The 23,863-nt window shown below is 40.0% G+C and overlaps 1 protein-coding gene across 1 annotated transcript in view; it reads right to left on the bottom strand.

Annotated features, from left to right (window-relative positions):
- Positions 1–23,863, bottom strand: part of LOC128738091 (protein vav) — a 388,215-nt gene that overhangs the window by 250,369 nt on the left and 113,983 nt on the right. The gene's annotated exons all lie outside the window — the stretch shown is intronic.

Below are 23,863 nucleotides of genomic sequence, written 5' to 3'. Positions count from 1 at the left end.
ATTTGTTCATTAATATTACAAATAATAAAGGTCCTAAGTGGCTACCTTGTGGTACTCCTGATTGCACTGTAAACGAACCGGATTTGTTGCCGCGCAGTTTTACAAATTGAGTTCTATTTTTAAGATACGACCTCAACCAGTTATATCGCGAGCCTCGGATGCCAAAGTCTTCTACTGCTTCTAAGATACTATTAATACTAACAGCATCAAATGCTTTGCTCATATCGGTGTATATGCAATCCATTTGTAAACCACTTGCGATGCAATCCGTGACCACCGAGGTGAACTCGCAAAGATTCGTGACCACTGACTTCTTCTTCAAGAATCCGTGCTGTACAGGAGAAACACGGTTAGCTACATTATCGTAAAGAAGGCCATATACCAGCGACTCGAAAAGCTTCGGAATAGCCGATTGAATAGCAACTCCACGGTAGTTTTCTACATCACCTTTGGCCCCTTTTTTATGTATCGGAATGACGTGCGAAATCTTCCAGATTCCTGGGAAGTGACCGGAAGCCAATGACGCGTTAAACAAGCTTTTTAGAGGAGTTACAAATTCCTGCCGAAATTCTATCAGAATTTTGTTCGATAGCGTATCTGGACCTGCCGATTTATTGGCATCGAGTTTGCAGATACCGCGTTCCACACAAGCTTCGGACAGTTGATACGGCGCCTCATCATTATCGCTGAGCAATTCCCTGATATTACCGGTAACCTCAGTAAACACACTTTTAAAATACGCCGCGAAGAGTTCTGAAGACGATTGAAGATCAGTAGACGTAACACCGTTGTAATTCACACAATCCGGAACGCCAGATCCTTTTCTTCTGCCATTTACGAATCTCCAGAATGATTTTGGGTTAGTCTTAAAGCGAGTTTGTATATCCGCGATGTAAACTTGATACGCTTCTCTGTGAACCGCTTTAAATACTCTTAGGATTTGTTTGTAGTTTGCCACGTTTTCGCTTGAGGGTGAACGACGCATCCGTTTCAAAGCTGATCTCTTTTCTTTCAATAGATTGACCAGCCCTGGTGTAAACCATTCGGGGTAGCTATTTGTAGAACTTCGCCGTTCCGTTATCGTTGGAGAATATCGAGAAAATATGCCGAAAATGGTATAATAAAATAGCAGTGAATTAAAATCCACTGAATTTTCAACAACTACATCACTTTCGCAATCAACATTTAAAATGTCTATTGAACGTAGAAAGTCGGACATTTTTTCCGCTTGTCGATAATATTCCTCACAACCTTGAAAAACGTCTTCTGATATGAACAAATCGTCCCACGCAATATTTTCAATGTCTAACCGAGCTCGCTCAAGATCCATTGCGTTCAGATTTAGTTGATTTTTAAGCACCCCTTGTTTGCACTCTGCCGGTTCGATTGCACTGACGGTTCATAACATCGCATTGTGATGAACCTCATTTTTTATCAATGGATCCGTTAATGCTACGTGCCAGATATCTGCTGCTGTGGTGAACACCAAATCAAGAAAACAGTTATTGTGGTTAGGAATATTGCATATCTGCAACAGGCCGGCAGAAAGAAAACCATCTACAATAACCATCTCGCGCTGGGAGCTGACTTGATCGGGTAAGTAAGATATATTATTCGAATCACAGTGCGGCTGATTCCAATTTAAATTCGGCAGGTTCAAATCGCCGACAACAATTATCTCATCATCGGGACCAGCTGATTCAACGATGGATTCGACAAAAAAACAAAACGAGCTATACCGTTCAACACTAGAGGTAGGTGGAATATAGCCACAACACAAAAATAAAGCTTCATTCGTTGTTGCTAATTTTACACAAATTGCTTCATTGTTTTCAGCCCTAGCATGTTCAGTGCTGGTGAGACGGTTGTGGACGGCAACTAATACACCTCCTCCGGATACCTTTTCACTATTGGAGATGTTTCTGTCGCAGCGATAGACGGCGAAACAAGGCGGGAATAGTGATAAATCTATCACACTGTGGTCCAGGTGAGTTTCAGAAAAGGCATAAATATCTATATCCAATTCTATCGAAGATAAAAAAGATAGATTTCTGTCGTTCGCTTCCTTTTACACTATTCATGTTTTGATAATAGATATCTATCTTTCTGTTTCTTTTCGTAGATCTCTGTGTCGACATACATTCAGCGGCGGTAATTTCATTTATACGGGGATTAGGTTTAGGTACGTCCTTTATGATTTTGTTTATAGATATTTCATTACAGTCAATTCTTAATGCAGATACACTCACAGAGCTGTTTTCACTGTCTTGACTGAAGACTGGCAAGCGGGGTGAGAAAATTGTCGGTGTTGGAATCACTATCTTTGGCGTCGAATCGAAAAGGCTGTATTCCAGTGTTATTTATGAATTCGCGAAAATAGATACCTTTTTGCCAGCTCGAGGGCTGCATCGCCTTTTCTTTATAGCGCAAGTCAACTCCAACCTTGAATGACACAAAAGTCATACGATCCAAATCGGCATCCCTACGAACCAATTTAGTTACTTCGACGGGACCATCAGTTTCGAGATTCTGCTGCACCAATCTAGAAATTTCATCCACAGTGGCTTGTGGCGAAAATCTAGATAGGAACCAAAGTAAATTGATATATACCAGGTATGTGACCATCGAGGGTTGCATTAGTGTGTGTAGAAAGAAGAAGAAATAGTTCTGAAATATGATGGAACTTGCATGAAAATTAAAACTAAATTAATTGTAATTAATGAATGCAGCTATATTATTCCAGACAAATATTTGAACATTTACAATGAAATGTAAGGAATATATTTTAAAGTCATTTGCACTTGTAGCCTTCTTTATTATGCGTAAAAAATTTGAGAACATGGGTGACTAACTATTTCGATGTGCAATTGAAAAATGAATTAATGTTAATGTAATACTTCACGATCAATACGGTATACGGTTGCTTGAATTAAAACACGTTCCATCCAACATTTTGCTTGCATGATGCTCTTGAATATCTGCCTTTGATGTCTTCTTTTAAAAAATAGTCTTATTCGAATAGATGCTTGTGCTACTGCTTGAAAAGTCACTGTTCCAAGATGATACCTTTTTATCATAAATTTACCCGTCTCAACACTACGTAGAAAACCATAAAAAGTAATCTTAGATTGCTACAAAACGGTCTTAGAAGATAATTAACACTTTAAAAGCTTACCAGAAATCAGACGAAAAATATCGCGGGCGGATAACAATGTTGCTCATGCTGCTTATTGAACAATCATCTCCGAGCATTTTAAAAAAAATCTTTTTTGTTTTACTACTTGTAGGAAAGCGATATAACGACATTTCTTTGAGATCTTGATACCGCTCTGACGAAAAAATTTCCGCTTGCAATTTGGAATGTTGCACTTCATTGTATTCATGAAAACACATACTAGAAATAATGTTCTAAGCATAAACATAAAAGCTGTAAGAAAAAAAAGACAAATCTTGCGTATCCAACGATTTTTTTAAAAAATTAACTAATTTTCCATACAAAATGCTCGAAATCTCAGAACTAGTGTAGATGTGTTAGTGCAAAGTGTATATGACAGCTCGCATTGTCATATACCTGGTATATATCAATTTACTTTGGATAGGAACAGCCAGAACATTTGCGCACGCGGTGCGGCTGGTGGTATAACAGGGAGGGACATTCCGGGCTCGGGTTCTTTATCTCCACATAGCACATGCGGTGAGTCTGTTTCGTCATGATGAGAATCAATTAGAATGCGAGGGCGTTTAGATGCTCTTTTTTCCGTCACAGAAACTGGTTGAGCCAGCTGGGAAGACAAAGGAGTCAACGGAATTTTGCGTGCTATACGATTAATCATATTGGCATTATTTTTTTAATTCACTTTTCAGCTCGTCAAACATTTTAGTTTGCTCACCCAAGACAGTTTGGATCCCAGTTTGGATCCGGGATTCATCCCTATTTATCACAGCTGTCACAAATATGTCCGAAAAATGTCGGATTGGTTGGCTTAGGGCTAGTAAGGGGATGTAAGTGGGATACCAGATCCTGTTGGATGCCGAAGGACCACTCTATAATGATTACGGGTATAATAATAGAAGTGCTTAGATAGCAGATGGGAAAATTAGGTCAATTCGTGTCGTGTGTTCGAGTCTCGGCTGGGCGGTGCTGCTAAATAGTCAGTAGGATTTTTGCACTGACCCCGTGGCTGACCTGTGCTCTGATGGCCGGCCGCGGGGTCTGTCGATAGGGAGGGGTTGAGTCTTAGAGAGACGTTTAAGCCCACAGCTTTACTACACTAGCTCTTTGGTCTCGAGGGTAGGAAGGCGGGTGCGTCTCTATAAAGCTTTATAAGCTCTAAAACTTCTGTCGACTACCGCGAACGTCCGAGTTGTACTGCGCTCAATTTACTGTGTATCTTGGGACAGTGCATAAATGCTGGGGGAATGAAAGATTCAATTTGCCCTGATAAGTTGATAACCGCCAATGCTCCGAAATTTGTCTTTCCTATTAGTTCATTTGTCGTTGTTTGTGTTAGAAAATAGAAAGCGGCCGCGCGGTTGATGACCGGTGTCAGACGGGGCTGACGAATCCTCCACTTCACTATACTACATTTTACAACTCAAGTATGACCGCATTTCAAGGTCAAGAATAAAAATATGAGATTAGTCTAACTCAAGTAGTACAAAAAGTCCAAGGCACATTTACAAATTCGATCTATCATTTTTCTTCTCATCATCATCATCATTATCATCATCATCGTCATCATTATATTTCAAATATGGCATTCCGGCCTTTCGCAGAGAGATCTTAGAGCCAGTTCATGGAGTCTACGTAGGGCCGGAACGCCTCCGCCTGCGGGCAAAGGCGTGACGGCTATGCTTGGGACTCTACCTGTTTTTAAGTGGGCGACATTGCCTGCCTCGTCAGGTATAACTGATGTTTGAGGTCTCCCTGACACTTTGTTAACATCACAAAAGGGCTCAGCGCAGAGTGTTATATGCTACTAGCTGACCCGGCAAACTTCGTATTGCCACAAATTAAAATGTGTTGTACATAAATCGTGAATCTGTCACAATCTCGAGTTTAGCAAGTTTCTGAGGAGCTCAACCTAAGATAACTCATTTTGGTAGTTACGTCACTATGAGAGCATGGGTATTTTAATTTACAAATTTTCAATTTTTCCTAACAATAAAGTAGAAAACAATCCCCCTGTTAAGCGGATAGCACTTAAATATGCGCCGTGATTGTATAACTTTTCGCTGAATACCATTTCGCGAAAAACCTTACGCGGAATGTCCCATTTCACGGAAAACCTTTTCATGAAAAGTACCATTTCGATCCTCGGGGTGATCCTCTCCTCACTCGTTGTCGCTCGTTCGGATCCAACTGAAGGAAAGTAATAGAGGTAGACCTAGGAAAACAAATCAACCTAGACAGAGCTGATTTCTGCGGGGGGCTGCAGAAAGTTTTTGGTGGTCTTGTTATTGTCTGTTATGTTTTATGGAAAAGTCATGACAAAAAAATCCTGCCTACAAAATCCCCCACATGCCGAATTTGGTTCCATTTGCTTGATTAGTTCTCGAGTTATGAGGAAATTTGTATTTCATTCCCCTAAAGGGGGAGGGGTCATAATTCCCCTCCTAAAGAGAAGAAGGGTGCACCATTAAAAAAAATTATCTCCAAATATACCCTTATGTCAAGTTTTAATCTATTTGCCTGATTAGCTCTCGAGTTATGCAGAATTTGTGTTTGATTTGTATGGGAGCCCTCCCTCTTGGTGGGGGGAGGGGTCTCTGACCATCATAAGAACCTTCCTCGGCCCCAAAAATCCTACAATGCAAATTTTCACGCCGATCGGTTCAGTAGTTTTCGATTCTATAAGGAACTTACCGACAGACAGACAGAAATCTATTTTTATAGGTATAGAAGATTAAGCGACCAGTTAGATAACCCGAAAAAAAGAAAAAAAAAAGAAAAAAAACCTCTTTATGGAATAATACTTAGTTCCTTTCAGTAAATTTAAAATAGTCGGTTATACTAGTTAACTTTTGATTTTTCGAAATCAACGCCAACGTTTTGGTAATGTTCGCGTTTATTTTTCGTCCCTGCTGTTCCTTCTTTAGCATTTAAAATTCAATCTAAGTTTGCGCTTTTCCAGTATGTTATCAAAAATCCTGAGAAAAGTATGTGCCCGTATTGAACTGTTGCTACAACTGTCCGGTACAAGAGTTTAATTTAATCCCAGTTATGATGAGACTCTGTAAGAAACTGTGAAAAGGCGTTAAGAAATCGAAAAAGGAGAATTAAAGATAGAAGGAAACCACACGTGTGTGAATGAACGCTTTGGATAACCAAAAAATTTAAACTCTCAGAAAAGTTAAGGCAAAAATTGCATGTGTTGCATGGGAGCTAATATTCGCTTAACTTTTCTGAACAATTAACTTTTCAGAGAGTTAACTTTTCCAAGAGTCCACTGTATTTTTTTCTTATTAGATAATTCATTTATCTGTGTCAAAAATTTCACTGCAGTGATTTTTTTTTTCTACAGGAGTTTTCCACCACCGTGAGAAATATTTTTTTCAAATGGTATTTTTGTCAAGTGGCTAAGAATTTTTTGCCGTTTCATAAAACAAATTGTTCAAAAGTTATAAACTTTTGAAGCAAGTGATGTCCGAGAAAACTGTAAAATTTGATTGGAAGTTTCCTGAGAAAATAAAAAATCGCGAATTTGAATTAATTTTCAAATTCAAAGATTCAGAACATAAACTGGCGATTGACAGGCAATTATTTAATTAAAAGCTGACTTTCATGTCTAAAAGTGTACCATTCCATGATTGGTAAGCTACCAAGCATCAGCTAATGGTGTCGCATTTCCATTTTTTTTAAATTATCCGTTTCAGGCCGGTTAGCGTTTAGTAGTTACGGAAGGTTCCACACATTCAAAGCTTTGCCTTTGACATTTACCTATTTTTTAAAAATTGGTCAATTTTGCATCCGGACAATTTCGGACTTCCGTACCGGAATCGGACCGGAACCGGAACAGAGCTAAATCGGACCGGAACGAAATCGGACCTAAAAAATTCGTTCCGATTTTTTACCGGACCGGACCGGAACCCGGACTTCAATTTTCGTTCCGATGTCGAACACTAGTTTAGAGTACAGGAAAATTACGTGGCCAGGGTAACGATCTTACTGACTCTATCTAGTAAGCACTGCCTAGCCGAGATTCGAACATACGACTGACTTGTTAGACCAGCATCGTACCTCGAAGCTGACTGGGCGGTCACAATCAAGCGTGTTCCAAAAAACGTACAACAAATATTATCGAACATATTAAAATAAAGTGAAACTTCTATCAATCACTTCGAATTTTGCTCAAAATTATTCATTGTAGCTCATTGCTCTGGCATCATCGAAACCTGAAACCTTACATTACATTACATTACATTACAACATTACATTGAAATTACAGAGCAGGATAACTTCCCGAGCAAGGATTGACAACAAAAGTATATCAAAATTATTACATATTCTGCTGTTGATATCAACTAGAAAACATGTTTTGTTACCAATTAAAAATGGCACTTATGATGTATCAAACTTTGCTATCATTTTGCTTTCATTTTTATTGAAAGAAAATGTGTTGGCAGATTCTATATATGATGTAAATAATTCAATATTTAAATTAATCTATTTTCACTTAAATTTTTTTCTAATAAAATGGTTGGTTCAAATTATATGATGATAGCAAAATGATGATGATGTTGACGCCTTTGCCAACATATAGAGGTGGGTGGGTGCGCGGTACCTCCTAACCGCTTACTGGCTTGCTGCTAACTGAACAGGGTCAGCGCAGCGGACACGGCAGACTGCTTCGGCGCAGTACTGTACACACAATGGGAGAGAGCACGCAAAGGATAATGGCAACGGTGTGCCACACGGAAAGGGTAGCAGTGATAGCTAACTCGGGAAGCAACGTTCTTAAAAGAACGATGCCTAAACTCTTCAAACAATGAGCAGCTATTCACCACTAATACACGAAACACTAGTCCAATGCGGCTCTCTTCGGCTTTCTCAGGATAATGAGGGAACACTTTATCTTTGATGTATACCGTATAATGGTCAGAAAACTTATGAACTAAATTGCGCTAGAGCGCCACTATTTATAGCTAAAACTGCGCGCTGCAGACGCTGCTGGTCCCTGATTGGCTGGGGGCTGATTGGCTGATCGTATGCGTGGTATGCGTGGTAGGTTTTCATTCGTTGTCCAACAGCGCGTACTTGGACGTGTTCGAACGTGTTTGCTTCCTCGTTGACGCGTCAACGGTGGCGTGATGCTTTCCTGCGCGTAGATGAATTTGACGTTGCATGGAATATTCCGTTCGCTACCGCGAACATCCTCCCGGGCGCGAAAGAAATCTACTAGGTTGGATCTGTCTTGAGAAACTTGTTGGAATCGATTAGTGGTTGTTATCTTCGATAGGTAATAAGGACAATTTTGTGACTGGGTGACGAAAAACAGCATGACTGCACGCACGGATGAATGCATTTCACAGATTATGTTTGGACGGCTGACGAATCTCTGAAGAGCAGTAATAAGTACGGAAGATCTCAAATCTGGCAGGAGCTCTAGTTGAGCTGGAAATGGGCCTGCGTAATCGACGTCTGTTAACTCAAACGGAGCAGCAGGCAACACACGGCTTCTTGGAAGATTGCCCATATATTGGGCAACGCATTTGGGTTTTACACGAAAGCACTGGATACAGCTTTTGGTAATTTTTCTTACGGCGAATCTGGATTCCAATAACCAGAATTGTTGACAAAGAGCAGATAGAAGACCGGATGGCCCAATATGCAAATTCTCTTCATGGTAGGCTCGCACAAGTAGATCGGTGATTGGATGACGAGGGAGTATGTACTGATGTTTTGAGCAAAACGGCAAACGAGAATTCTGCAATCTTTCTCCGACACGTAATGCATTGTTGTGCACAAATGGTCCGAGCGACCCAATTTTTGTGCAGGGTTCTCCTTCTCTCAAGCGAACAATTTCGTTAAGTAAAACATTCTGCTGAATAACGATTACTATGGTGTGTAGGGCAGCTCTAAGCTCGGCAATAGTAGGAAGACGTTTAAGTACTCGATCTTCACTATTTCTTATACGGCAGTTGCGATAAAAACGTTGCACGTAGGCCAAAACTCGCTGAAGCTTCCGAAATGAGCTAAACTTTCTAAACAGTGGAAGATCATCAGCATTCACTAGTGACATGATCAATATCGAAACCGGTTTGATATCGGGTAATTCATCTTCTGGAATCTCTTCTGGTGCAATCGGTTCGTACTCTGCAAACTTTAAAAAAGATGGACCTTCCCACCATAGCAAGTTGCACTTCAAATATTCTGGTAGTTGTCCACGAGAAACTATATCCGCGGGATTTTCCTTCGTGGGAACGTATGACCAAACAAAATTCACATTCGGGGCTGTAATCTCTTTAACTCGAGATTGAATAAACGGCTTTAGCATTGAGGGTGGTTTTCTTAACCAAGCTAAAACAATTTGGCTATCCGACCACAAACGAATAACGGAGAAATTTATCTGGAGGGCTGGCAGTGTCTTTCGGGTCAGGCGAAACAACAGCTGAGCAGCGCAAAGCTCTTTGCGCGGAATCGTCATTTCCTTCAAAGGTGTAATTTTCGATTTTGCACATAGCAATCGGACGGTACAATTCCCATCAGAATCTATGCTGCGAACGTACAAGCAAGCTCCATATGCATGTGCCGATGCGTCAGCAAAACCATGAAGCTCAATAGTACTTGATCCGGAAACTAAAACTGGTCTAGGTATTTCAACTTCATTCACTTTCTGCAGGGCACGCGAAAACTGAGACCACGTCTCTAGAAGATCTCCTTCAAGCGGACAATCCCACTCAAGCTTAGTGGCCCACGTTCTCTGCATCAACCGCTTCGCAATCACTATCGTAGGTGATAAGAAACCCAAGGGATCAAATAACTTTGCGACTATAGAAAATAGGCGTCTTTTCGTTACCGGGTTATCATCAGCAATAGGATCAATTGTAAACAAAAACTTATCGGAGGATGGGTTCCATATAAGACCCAGAGTTTTGACAACCTGGTCGGCTGAAATCTGATTTAGATGAACTAGCTTTTCACGCTCCTGGTCTGGAATATCTTTCAAGATTGCTTCGTTGTTCGCACACCATTTGTGTATCGGAAAACATCCTCTGGACAACAGAGAACGGAGTTGATGCTGGCAGTCGATGGCCTCTTCAATAGAATCTGCACCAGATATTATATCATCGACGTAACAATCCTCGAGGAACTGCGGACCTTCATCTTCACACAACTGTACTAGTGAGCGAGTAGCCAGGAAAGGTGCTGATGATGTGCCGTACGTAACTGTCTGTAACTCTAAGACTCGTAAGCTTTCATTAGGATGGGACCGCCAAAATATGCGTTGAGCAGACGTTTGGCTGGCATTTACGAGGATTTGTCTATACATTTTCGCTATGTCAGCGGTAAATGCAAATCGGAAACGACGAAAGTGCAACAATATAGTCAATAAATCATTTTGTACAACGGGACCGACGTATAGTACTTCATTCAATGCTTTTACAGATGAATTCGACTTAGCGGATGCATCAAAAACTACTCTTAGTTTTGTGCTACTACTGGTTGGACGTAAAACAGCGTGATGAGGCAAGTAATACACCAACTTACCGGGAGGGTCCAACCTCTCCTGAACTTCCTTGCAATGGCCAAGAGATTCATACTCTTCGATAAACTTGGAATATAATTGATGCAATTCAGAATTTCGCTGAAGTCGTTTTTCGAGGAATAAAAAACGACGGAGGGCTGACGAACGATTGTCGTCCAACAGGTTCACATTTTCACGGAAGGGAAGGTCTACTATAAAGCGACCAGAATCATCTCTGCGGTGAGTTCTGCGGAAAATCTCCTCGCATTCTTGTTCTTCTACGTTGGGTTTCGTTTCTTCTACTTCTTCTAGTTCCCAAAATCGCTTCATCATTTCACTTAGTGATTCAATTGTTACAGTGTTAACCGAGCGAGCATGCACAATGGATTCATATTTGTCGTTCACTTCACCGGAAACGACCCAACCTAATTCTGTTTCACAGAATACTGGTAAGCCTTCATCAATTACAAATTGACCTGGTTTCATCAAAGCGAAAAAGTGGGTTATTCCGATCAACAAATCTACCTCCGAAGGTGAATGGAAACCAGGATCGGCTAGGCGCAACTCAGGTGGAATATTCCAATTCTTAATGTCGACGGGCTTACATGGCAGCTGACTTGTGATTCTAGGAACGACTAGGCACTTCAATGTTGTCTTATAATCGGTACACTGGGAACTCATGATAACGGAGACGAGTCGGTTCGCTTTAGACCGAACGCCACTAACACCGAGAATATCAACATTTACGGATACACAATCTAATCCAAGCTTGCGAAACATTTCGCTTGAAATAAGATTTGTCTGAGCACCACAATCAAGGAATGCTCGACAGGGAATTGATCGACCATCTCTATCCATCACATTAACAACGGCTGTTAATAATAACACTTTCTTGGGGTTCACCGAACAAGACGATGAAATCGACTGAGTTTGAACTGGAGAACCTGATTTAGGCTTCACATCGGAACTTAGGTTGGGTTTGACTTGAAACTGCTCGGAGCTAGTCGACGGGAGTGTGGTGTTAGATACATCAAACGGAGCGGTCGATTCAATATGTAGTAGGGTATGATGTCGCTTTCTGCATTTACTACACGTATTCTTAGAGGGACAACCAACGAGACGGTGCCCACGGCGGAGACAGTTGAAGCAAGCTCGCAATTCCTTGACTTTGCTTAATCGCTCGGAAATCGTCATGTTACGAAATTCCGTACACTGGAAGTTTAAATGATCCTTACCACAAAATTGGCACATGGTGGATTTTGGAACAGTAGTTGCGGCATGAATCTTCGCATTAGCAGATTTAGAAGGAAAAGGCAACGGTTTAGCTTGAGCATGTTTCGAAATGAGCGGATTATCAGTTTCACAGCGCTCCAGAACGCGACATTGATCCTTTAGAAAGTCGAGCGTCTTTTGCAACTCAGGTAAATCACCATGCTTAAGCGTTCTTTCCCATAGTTTACGGGTAACTGGATCGAGACAGGATATCAAAAGTTTGTTAACAAACAACGCTGCGGTGCCATCAATGGGTTGATCCAAAAACCTTAACCCTTCTATGTGCTGGTTACACGTCTCAATCAGGGAGCGCAATTCGTTGTGTGATTCCTTTGCCATCTTTTTCAAATTCAAAAGCCCGGTGAGGTGAGAATCGATAATAATACGCTTGTTCTCGAACCTTTCCACCAATATGTCCCACGCATGAGCAAAGTTATTTTCAGCGAGTGTTCTAGAGTCGATTATGCCGGCAGCAGCACCAACCATCGCTTTTTCGAGATGATGCAATTTAATTGCATCGGAATCTGTGCATCGACCAATTATATCCGAAAATAAAGCCTTAAAACGAGGCCAGTTTTCATACTGACCGTTAAACGTGGGTATTGGTGCCTGCAAAGGTTGCTGAGAAATGACTACTTGAGAGGAATGAGCCGTACTAGTGGAAGCGATAGGTGCAACGGCACTAGTCGTGAGTATTACGGGCTTAGAAAATGTTTCGATTAAACATTCAACTCTAATCATTGCATCTGTATGCAATGCATCAAACTCGATGGTTTTATCATCTTGATCTTCGAGTTTGGCAGTAGGAATCACAGCAAGAATTTCTTTATGGAGTGCGGTAAACTCGGAATAAAAAGCATCTAACTTTTTGCAATAAACTTTCAGAACAGGAAGACTCACCTGAGACGTATCTGCTTCCGCTCGCTCGATCTGCTTTAGCAGGGCAGTTACCTTGGCCCTCACTTGGCCGCGCTGGTGGATCAGCGGCTTCGCTGCCTCCATTGTAGTTGGGGTTGCCTTCCTGTCCGGTGTGTGGGCTAATGGCATCTGGTTACTTCACGACGGGAGCGCACACTCAAACACTGCACGGACACAGTCAAACTTCTTATGGTAGCTAATGTTAGCTCAATGTTCACGAAGGGTTCGTATTTTAACACGGAAATAGTCAATAGTTCACTGTTCTTCACGGCAAGCGTTACGAAATGTTCACTTTTAGCTTGCTTTACGGAAAGTTCTCACTTAATTGCAGAAAAATACTCTTACGGAACGACGTGGAATTTTCCACTCAAGATTGGCACTGTTTTAACTGTCTATTTTTCTGCAGAAACACTGTCACTTTTTTCACTGCGGATCTCTGATCCGGTTCGAAGGACCAAAATTATGTTGACGCCTTTGCCAACATATAGAGGTGGGTGGGTGCGCGGTACCTCCTAACCGCTTACTGGCTTGCTGCTAACTGAACAGGGTCAGCGCAGCGGACACGGCAGACTGCTTCGGCGCAGTACTGTATACACAATGGGAGAGAGCACGCAAAGGATAATGGCAACGGTGTGCCACACGGAAAGGGTAGCAGTGATAGCTAACTCGGGAAGCAACGTTCTTAAAAGAACGATGCCTAAACTCTTCAAACAATGAGCAGCTATTCACCACTAATACACGAAACACTAGTCCAATGCGGCTCCCTTCGGCTTTCTCAGGATAATGAGGGAACACTTTATCTTTGATGTATACCGTATAATGGTCAGAAAACTTATGAACTAAATTGCGCTAGAGCGCCACTATTTATAGCTAAAACTGCACGCTGTAGACGCTGCTGGTCCCTGATTGGCTAGGGGCTGATTGGCTGATCGTATGCGTGGTATGCGTGGTAGGTTTTCATTCGTTGTCCAACAGCGCGTACTTGGACGTGTTCGAACGTGTTTGCTTCCTCGTTGACGCGTCAACGGTGGCGTGATGCTTTCCTGCGCGTAGATGAATTTGACGTTGCATGGAATATTCCGTTCGCTACCGCGAACAGATGATATGATAGTAAAATGATAACTAATTCTGCTTTCCTATTAATATTGAGTGACAGCAAGATTAGTATTCCGTTTGATATTTTTGATAGCAAAAGTACCGCCATCCGGGGTGAGATTGTGCCACGGGGATGAGATTATGCCAAAAACCAAAAATGTTTATTTGTGAAAATTTATTATATCTATAGAAACTGGTGACCTAAATTCAAAATGATGATGAATATAACATATTTATTCATAACTTAGAATGGAACACAGATAATATTGGCAAACTATTTAGCCTAACCAGGGTTTCAAAGTTCGCGATCAAAAATACGCAGAAATAACGTTTGTAAAATATGTCCCGCATAAACCAACCCAAACAAGAAATCGCATCAACTTGCTATTTTGAAGGTATATAAACTAATCATTTACAATGTATTGAAAAGTTATTATGCGTTGGATAAGTTTTGATTACGAAAATAATATTTTTCGAAACTTTGTACTTTTCGAGCTTCACGGGGTGAGATTGTGAGATTGTGCCAAGCCATAATGATCGATCCAATTTGTGGATTTTACATAGACAACAAAAATCAGTATACACCAGTACACTCACATTCTTTACTATTGAGCACAATATTTTGACAGATTAGATTGCATCATCCATTTTGGAGCAAACAGCATCATAGGTCTGCTAAATAATTTAAACTAATTTTTACTTTTTCTCTGGAAATTTCAGATACTTCGAATAAACACTCTAATATAAGACGAATATATTATACCGTGTATAAACTGCCAGTTTTAAGGAGGGGGGAGGGGGCTGGAATAGACCACATGTTCTGCGGCCGCGGGTTCTCGAACGAAGTAATGGTTACTTTTGTTAAATGATCAAATAAGTATGCTCCTTTAGGATACACCCCTTCATATATCTCCCCCTTGATAACTCTAGAAACGCTACTGACTATATAAAGGCTGTCCATTGACTAGGAACTCATTTTTAGTTATTTCTATAGTATTCTATTGCATATATAGATTCATCAATATAAGTTTCGATTATCAAGTAGGCACAGGTTTGTAGGAGTTAGACAGGTGAATATTCAGTTGATGAAACATAATCATTCTTTGTTCGTCCACCGTTAAAGGTAGTTTGTTACTACAATTAAGAAGTGGGATCGAGATTTTTTTTCGATTCAACAAAATGCCGAGAATACGGAGAAGCATGTCACTGAATTCAAGACCTCGTCAACTTGAAAAATCGATTGAAACGGCTGAAATTCAAGCGGAATCATTTGTAGAAAATCATCAAGACCGTGCTGCTGGTGGAGACGTTCATGTTCAGGCTCATGCTGTTCTTAATGCTCAAGATTGTGCTGCTGGTGGAGACGGTTTTTATCAGAATCAAACTAAGCAAATGGTCCTGTTACATCCCGAAGATGTCAAACGCATTATCCCTGAATTCAATCCGGCAAGTACAACGGCAGATTCTTGGATTGCGAAGTTAGAGAACATCAAAACGCTATCCCAGTGGACGGATCAAGCTTCCCTTCATTACGCAATAACAAGATTTGGGAAAATTCCGAGGTTATGGTATGAAGCAGTTCAAGAAACGATCGTAAGCTGGGAGGATTTCAAGCGTGAACTAAGATCAGGATTTCCATCTCATATTGATGAAGCAGACGTTCATTGTCGATTGATTCAGCGAGCAAAGCTACCGGAAGAAGATTTCGAAAACTATGTCTATGAAATAATGGCGATTGGCAAAACGGTTCGTTTAAGTGAGGAAGCAATCATCAAATACGTTATTCATGAAATTCAAGACGAAAAATTACAAATGGTTTTGGCGACAAGTAAATTCGGTTCTATTGGAGAATTAATTTTGGGAATGAAAAGATATGCAAGTATGGTTAATATGAAGAATGGAGAAAGAAGCACGATTAATGTTACAAAGGCTGAGGAACGGCGTACTTTATCGAGAAATTGGATATGTCACAATTGCGGGGAAGAAGGTCATATTTCGCGGCGAAGTAATTCACCATACGCTAGTCGCATAGTATTGGCAAAGAAAAAAGATCAAACCTATAGAATGTGTGTTGACTACAGAGAACTAAACAAATTTACAATCATAGATCGCTATCCGATTCCGTTAATTGAAGATCTCTTAGATCAATTACGCGATAAAAAATATTTCAGTATGTTAGATTTAAAAAGTGGATATCATCAGTTGAAGCTTTCGAATGATTCACGTAAATATACAGCTTTTATCTATACCTATAAAGAAGGATTTCTGTCTGTCTGTCTGTCTGTCCGTATGTTCCTTATAGAATCGAAAACTACTAAACCAATCGGCATGAAAATATGCATGTAGAGGTTTTTGGGGCCAGGAAAGGTTTTAGTGATGGTTAGAAACCACTCCCCCCACTAAGAGGGGGGGCTCCCATACAAATGAAACACAAATTTCTGCATAACTCGACAACTAATCAAGCAAATAGAACAAAATTTGGCATGTGGGTGTGTTCGGTGACAAGAATTTATTCTATGGTAAATTGAGACCGCTCCCCTCTTTATAAGGGGAATTATAACTCCTCTCCTCTTTAAAAGGTGGGGGCTTCCATACAAATTTCCTCATAACTCGAGAACTAATCAAGCAAATGGAACCAAATTTGGCATGTGAAGGTTTTCGAGGGCAAGAATATTTTCTATAGTAAATTATGACCCCTCCCCACTTTACGAGGGGGGGCTCCTGTACCAAAGAAACACAATTTTCCTCATAACTCGAGAAGTAATTAAGCAAATGGAACCAAATTTGGCATGTGGGTATTTTTGGAGACAAAAATTTTTTCTATGATGAATTGGGACCCCTCCCCGTTTTAGGAGGGGGGGATCCTATACACATGAAATACAAATTTCGTCATAACTGAAGAACTAATCAAGCAAATGGAACAAAATTTGGCATCTGAAAGTTTTCGAGGGCAAGAATATTTTCTATGGTAAATAAGGACCCCTCCCCACTTTAAGAGGGGGGGCTCCTATACAAACGAAATACAAATTACCTCATAACTCGAGAACTAATCAAGCAAATGGAACAAAATTTGGCACGTGGGTGTTTTTGGAGACAAAATTTTTTTCTATGATGAATTGGGACCCCTCCCCACTTTAGGAAGGGGGGCTCCTATACAAATGAAATGCAAATTTCCTCATAACTCGAGAATTAATCAAGCAAATGGAACCAAATTTGGCATGTGAAAGTTTTCTAGGGCATGAATATTTTCTATGATGAATTGGGACCCCTACCCACTTTAGGAGGGGGGGCTCCTATACAAATGAAATTCAAATTTCCTCATAACTCGAGAACTAATCAAGCAAATAGAACCAAATTTGGCATGTGGCGATTTCTGCAGGCAAAAATATTTTCTATGGTGAATTAGGACCCCTCCCAACTTTAAGAAGGGGTGCTTCTACACAAATGAAATACAAATTTCCTCATAATTCGAGAACTAATCAAGCAAATGGAACCATATTTGGCATGTGGGTGTTTTTGGAGGCAACCATTCTTTCTATGATGAATTTGGACCCCTTACCTTTTTAAGAGGGGGGGCTCTCATACAAACGAAATACAAATTTCCTCATAACTCTAGAACTAATCAAGAAAATGGAACCAAATTTATCATGTGGGTGTTTTTGTAGGCAAGAATATTTTCTATGGTATATTTTCTATGAATTTCCCCACTTTAAGAGGGGGGGGGGGGCTCCTATACAAACGAAAAACAAATTTCCTCATAACTCGAGAACTAATCAAGCAAATAGAACCAAATTTGACATGTAAGTGGTTTTGGACGCGATTTTTTTCTATGGTGAATTGAGACCCCTCTCTTCTTTAGAAAGCGAGTTATGGCCCATCTCCCCTTTAAGAGGGTGGACTTCCATACAAATGAAATGCAAATTTCCTCTTATCTCGAGAACTAATCAATTAAATGGAACCAAATTTGGCATGTGGTAGTTTTAGATGGCAGAAATTCTTTCTATGGTGAATTACGACCCCTTCCCCTTTTAAGAGGGGAGCTCCCATACAAATGAAATTCAAATTTCCTTATAACTTGAGAACTAATCAAGCAAATGGAACCAAATTTGGCAAGTGGGAGATTTTGAAGTCTTGAATTTATTTTACGATAGTTAGAGACCTCTCACCCCTGGGCCCTGTGGTAGGGGGATATGGACTCTCATACAAATAAAACAGAAATTTTTGCGAAACTCAAAAACTAATCGAACTCGAGAAATTCGAGACTCTTCCATAAAACATTAGTCAATACAAGACCGCAAAAACTATCTATAGTAACACTAGATCATTCAGGACGAGACGGTCGCGAGTGTTGCCGGTGACCCGCCGTCGGAAGCGCCGCCCACTGGGTTGCGAAATTGTGACAAAGATCATCCGAGATTCATGATTTATGTACAACACAGGTTAATTTGTGGCAATACGAAGTTTGTCGGGTCAGCTAGTATTTTATATAAAAAAGAAACCTTGACTTGTATTTCACACCATATTGACATATGTGTGGCGTAAAATAACGTTAAGTGAATAATAGTGCTAAATAATTGTATCGTATTTTTGGTATGTATTTTGTGTAATTTGTGATGCCAAAACTAAATATTTTTACTAGTGCCAGAATCGGAGTACAGCCTGAATCCGTTAATTGGGTCACGACTGCACTTCCGCTGATTCGCTAATTGGGCCGTCTGACACTTGTTTGAAGTTTTTAAACTCAAAAGCTCAATAGAATTTTGACATTCAAGTTGGAGCATGACCCAACCAACGAACACTCAACGAACGATATCTCCCTCACACACCCAGCTATTAACAAACTTCTCTGTCTTGATAAGTGGATTTTGCAGTCTCCTTTTGTCCAGCGTCTCTATGGTTCAAAGGTACAAGTACCAGCGAACCACAAGCCCTGGCGGGTGTTGTGGGTTCAAATCCGGTTATAATCTCAGATAACTTGATTCGACTCATGCACCTTCCAGCTTTGGACAAAAGGTAGGAGTCAAAATGACTGCTTGTCAAGCGTAGCTACCAATATCCCCCCCCCCCTTTCCTTTCCGCTCTCCCTCTCCTTCACCAAAAAATTTTCATTTCTTTCCCCTACTGTCCCTACATCAATTGTAGAACCATCGTTTCAAGAAGTATTAATATATATATATATATATATATATATATATATATATATATATATGTAATATATATATATATATATATATATATATATATATATATATATATATATATATATATATATATATATATATATATATATTTAATATATATATATATATATATATATATATATATATATATATATATATATATATATATATATATATATGTAAATATATATATATATATATATATATATATATATATATATATGTATGACCGCATTTCATGGTCAAGACGAAAAACTTGAGATTAGTCTATTTCATAGGAACGAGGCCTTCCCTCGAAAACCCGCGCCGAGAAACGCAGCTAACACACGCTGACAGACGAACAACGTCACGTACAGTACCTTGCAAGTCGTAAGGGCCGGCATAGTGTCGTCGTCCTGCCAGTAAAAACTGGTTAGATTTAAACTTTTCGCTCGGTGGTAATCTGCAATTGATGTAGGAAGAGGCACAATATGTGTCGATAACCCAACCAAACGCGTCGCTGTCTTGATAAGTGGATTTTGCAGTCTCCTTTTATCCAGTGCCTCTATGGTTCAAAGGTACAAGTACCAGCGAACCACATGCCCTGGCGGGTGTTGTGGGTTCAAATCCGGTTATAATCACAGATTATAACTTGGTTCGACTCATGCACCTTCCAGCTTTGGACAAAAGGTAGGAGTCAAAATGACTACTTGTCAAGCGTAGCTACCAATATCCCCCCCACTTTCCTTTCCGCTCTTCCCCTCCTTCACAAAAAAATTTTCATTTCTTTCCCCTACCGTCCCTTCGTCAATTGTAGAACCATCGTTTCAAAAAGTATTAACGTCTCTTGTTAATATCAAACACTATTCACATATACAGGAGTTAGACATCGGGACAGGCAAAATTTTGATGAAATTCAAACTGCTCTAACTTTTACTAAATTGAACATTTTTTGATGAAACCAATTGCATTCGACGGGGAAATTTTCCTAGTTTTTCAAAAATATTTCAAAATTTGCAATAGTCAGCGGACACCGGAGATATTCCGGGTTGTCTGGGGGTATGTCAAAACCTGATTTTTTTAATGTCCTGTATCTTTTCCTGTCGCGTAAATTTATTTATTTTCATATTTTATCCCAAAACTAGATTTCATTTCCAGTCGATTGGTTGAAAAATAACGGAAACCCAACGAGAAACAACCGAGATATGACCATTTTAGTGAAATCAGTTCTGGAAATGTTGCCAGTAAAGTCTTACCTTTATGACCATTTTAAAACATGACTAAAACCATTCCAATATGGATTTCAAACTTCAAAAATTTACGAGGGTTGAAAATCCTGAAGATTGACACCCACATTGACATTGATTTCGAATATTCCCTGAAACGACCACTTCCACCGGGGTACCTAGAACCTGCTACAGGGTTACCATGGCACGCTGCGGACCTGGAAATGCTTCCAGTGTCAATGGCTTATAAAATTTTAACGTTTGATGCTCATATTGACATGGTTTCCGTCATGTCCTAAACTGGTCAGAGCAATAGATGTAACTAGTGGTGATTTTACAAAAATGGCCGTAACTTGGCTATTTTTCGTCGGATTTCCGTTCTTTTTCGACCAATCGACTGGAAATTAAATCTAGTTTTGGGATCTACTATATAAAAATGGATTTCTGTCTGTCTGTCTGTCTGTCTGTCGGGATGTTCCTTATAGAATCAAAAACTACTGAACTAATCGGCGTGAAAATTTGCATGTAGAGGTTTTTGGGGCCAGGAAAGGTTTTAGTGATGGTTAGAGACTCCTCCCCCCACTAAGAGGGGAGGCTCCCATACAAATGAAACACAAATTTCTGCATAACTCGAGAACAAATCAAGCAAATAGAACAAAATTTGGCATGTAGGGGAATTGTGTATAACGTGCCCCCCCTGGCCAATGTGCCCCCCCTTCGTTTTTCATTAAACAAGCGGAATTAAAATGCAAAACCACCCAGAAACCATAGTATTTGATGGAACTAGCCTACTATGCAAGTATGACAGTTGTCACATGCTGTAAAAACAAAACAAAAATAAATTTGTTTTTGAACAGCTTCCGATGTAACTTTTGGCGTCATTTCCATAAGCTATTTTCTTGTCAAAATCTGTTAATAACCGGTTGTTGCGATTCGATTGCGTGAAGTGAACTTCAAAAAGACATCCTTGCCAAAAATGGCGGTTTGAAACGCTTTATTTGCTTTAGCATTTAATATTTTTTCAAATAAGTTAAAGCAGGCCAAAATGCCCCACTTGCGGTGGTGCAATTTGCCCCCCTTGCAAATGTGGCTATAAACATATGTAATCAGATCTAAGTTGAAGTCAATTGCCATTATTTAATTCAATTACTATTGTAGAGTTACCGTGGTGGGAATAATTTATTACCTACGTCCAAATTCCAGGTAATTCAACTACGCGGTGCGAAATGCCACAGCTGCGGTATAATGTGCCCCACGCAGAAAAGAAAACGTGCACCAGAAGGCCGAAACTAGGTTTATTTTATATAAAAATACGATATTTTGAAAACAAAGGAAATAGTTTTACTTTATACAAAGTAGAGTTGGTCTGTCACTGGTAGAAATACTCAAATTACCGCATTGGGCATATTATACCGCAGGTGGGGCATTTTACCCAGCGCAGACGAGAAACACAACATTTAGGTGCTTTTATTAAATAATTCCTAGCATCTTTATTCCACAATACTAAACGAAATAAACAATTGCAATTGGTTGTAAGCTTAAATACCAACATATACTCGTAGTTGTCACGTTAGCTTGGGGAAGCATAACAGAGATATATCCATTTATTCTTAGGGGGGGCACATTATACACATTTCCCCTAGGTGTGTTTGGTGACAAGAAATTATTCTATGGTAAATTGGGACCCCTCCCCTCTGTAGAAGGGGAATTATGACTCCTCTCCCCTTTAAGAGGGGGCTTCCATACAAATGAAATACAAATTTCCTCATAACTCGAGAACTAATCAAGCAAATGGAACCAAATTTGGCATGTGGATGTTTTTGGAGACAAAAATTTTTTATATGATGAATTGGGACCCCTCCCAACTTTAGGAAGGGGGGGCTCCTATACAAATGAAATACAAATTTCCTTATAACTCGAGAATTAATCAAGCAAATGGAACCAAATTTGGCATGTGGATGTTTTTGGAGACAAACATTTTTTCTATGATGAATTGGGACCCCTCCCCAATTTAGAAGGGGGGGCTCCTATACAAACGAAATACAAATTTTCTTATAACTCGAGATCTAATCAAGCAAATGGAACAAAATTTGGCATGTGGGTGTTTTCGAGGGCAATAATATTTTTTATGGTGAATCAGAACCCCTCCCCACTTTAATAGGGGGGGCTCCTGTACCAATAAAATACAAATTTCCTCATAACTCGAGAACTAATTAAGCAAATGGAACCAAATTTGGCATGTGGGTGTTTTTGAAGACAAAAATTTTTTCTATGATGAATTGGGACCCCTTCCCACTTTAGGAGGGGGGGTCCTATACAAATGAAATACAAATTTCCTCATAACTCGAGAACTAATCAAGCAAATAGAACAAACTTTGGCATGTGGGTGTTTTCGAGGGCAAGAATATTTTCTATGGTGAATTAGGACCCCTCCCCACTTTAAAAGGGGGGGTTCCTATACAAACGAAATACAAATTTCCTCATAACTCGAGAACTAATCAAGCAAATGGAACCAAATTTGGCATGTGGGTGTTTTTGGAGACAAATTTTTTTTCTATGATGAATTGGGACCTCTCCCCACTTTAGGAGGGGGGGCTCCTATACAAATGAAATACAAATTTCCTCAACTCGAGAACTAATCAAGCAAACGGAACAAAATTTGGCATGTGAAAGTTTTTGAGGGCAACAATATTTTCTATGGTGAATTAGGGCCCCTCCCCACTTTAGGAGGGGGGCTCCTATACAAATGAAATAAAACTTTCCTCATAAATCGAGAACTAATCCAGCAAATGGAACCAAATTTGGCAAGCTGAGGTTTTTGGAGGCAAAAATATTTTCTATAGTGAATTACGAACCCTTCCCCTTTTAAGAGGAGGGCTCCTATACAAATGAAACACAAATTTCCTTATAATTTGAGTACTAATCAAGCAAATGGAACCAAATTTGGCATGTGGGGCTTTTAGGGGGCAGAAATTTTTTCTATGATGAATTAAGACCCCTCCCCTGTTTAAGAGGGGGGCGAAGGGGTCCCATACAAATGAAATTCAAATTTCCTTATAACTTGAGAACTAATTAAGCAAATGGAACCAAATTTGGCATGTGGGAGATTTTGGAGTCTTGAATTTATTTTATGATAGTTAGAGACCTCTCACCCCTGTGGTAGGGGGATATGGACTCTCATACAAATAAAACAGATTTTTTTGCGAAACTCATAAACTAATCGAACTCTAGAAATTCGAGACTCTTCCATAAAACATTAGTCAATAACAAGACCACAAAAGCTATCTATAGTAACACTAGATCATTCAGGACGAGACGACCGCGAGTGTTGCCGGTGACCCGCCGTCGGAAGCGCCGCCCACTGGGGGGAGGCAACTCCCCTATTGTCTAGGTTTATTTGTTTTCCTAGATCTACCTGGGTTTCCTGGAACGAGCGACAGCGAGTAAGGAGAGGATCGCGAAATGGGACATTCCACAAAAAAGTTTTCCGTGAAATGGTACACTC

This window comes from Sabethes cyaneus, chromosome 2, assembly GCF_943734655.1.
Source record: "Sabethes cyaneus chromosome 2, idSabCyanKW18_F2, whole genome shotgun sequence".
NCBI classification, from domain to species: domain Eukaryota; kingdom Metazoa; phylum Arthropoda; class Insecta; order Diptera; family Culicidae; genus Sabethes; species Sabethes cyaneus.
Note: the sequence above shows the minus strand (reverse complement) of the source record. Positions and strands in the feature narration are given on the sequence as shown.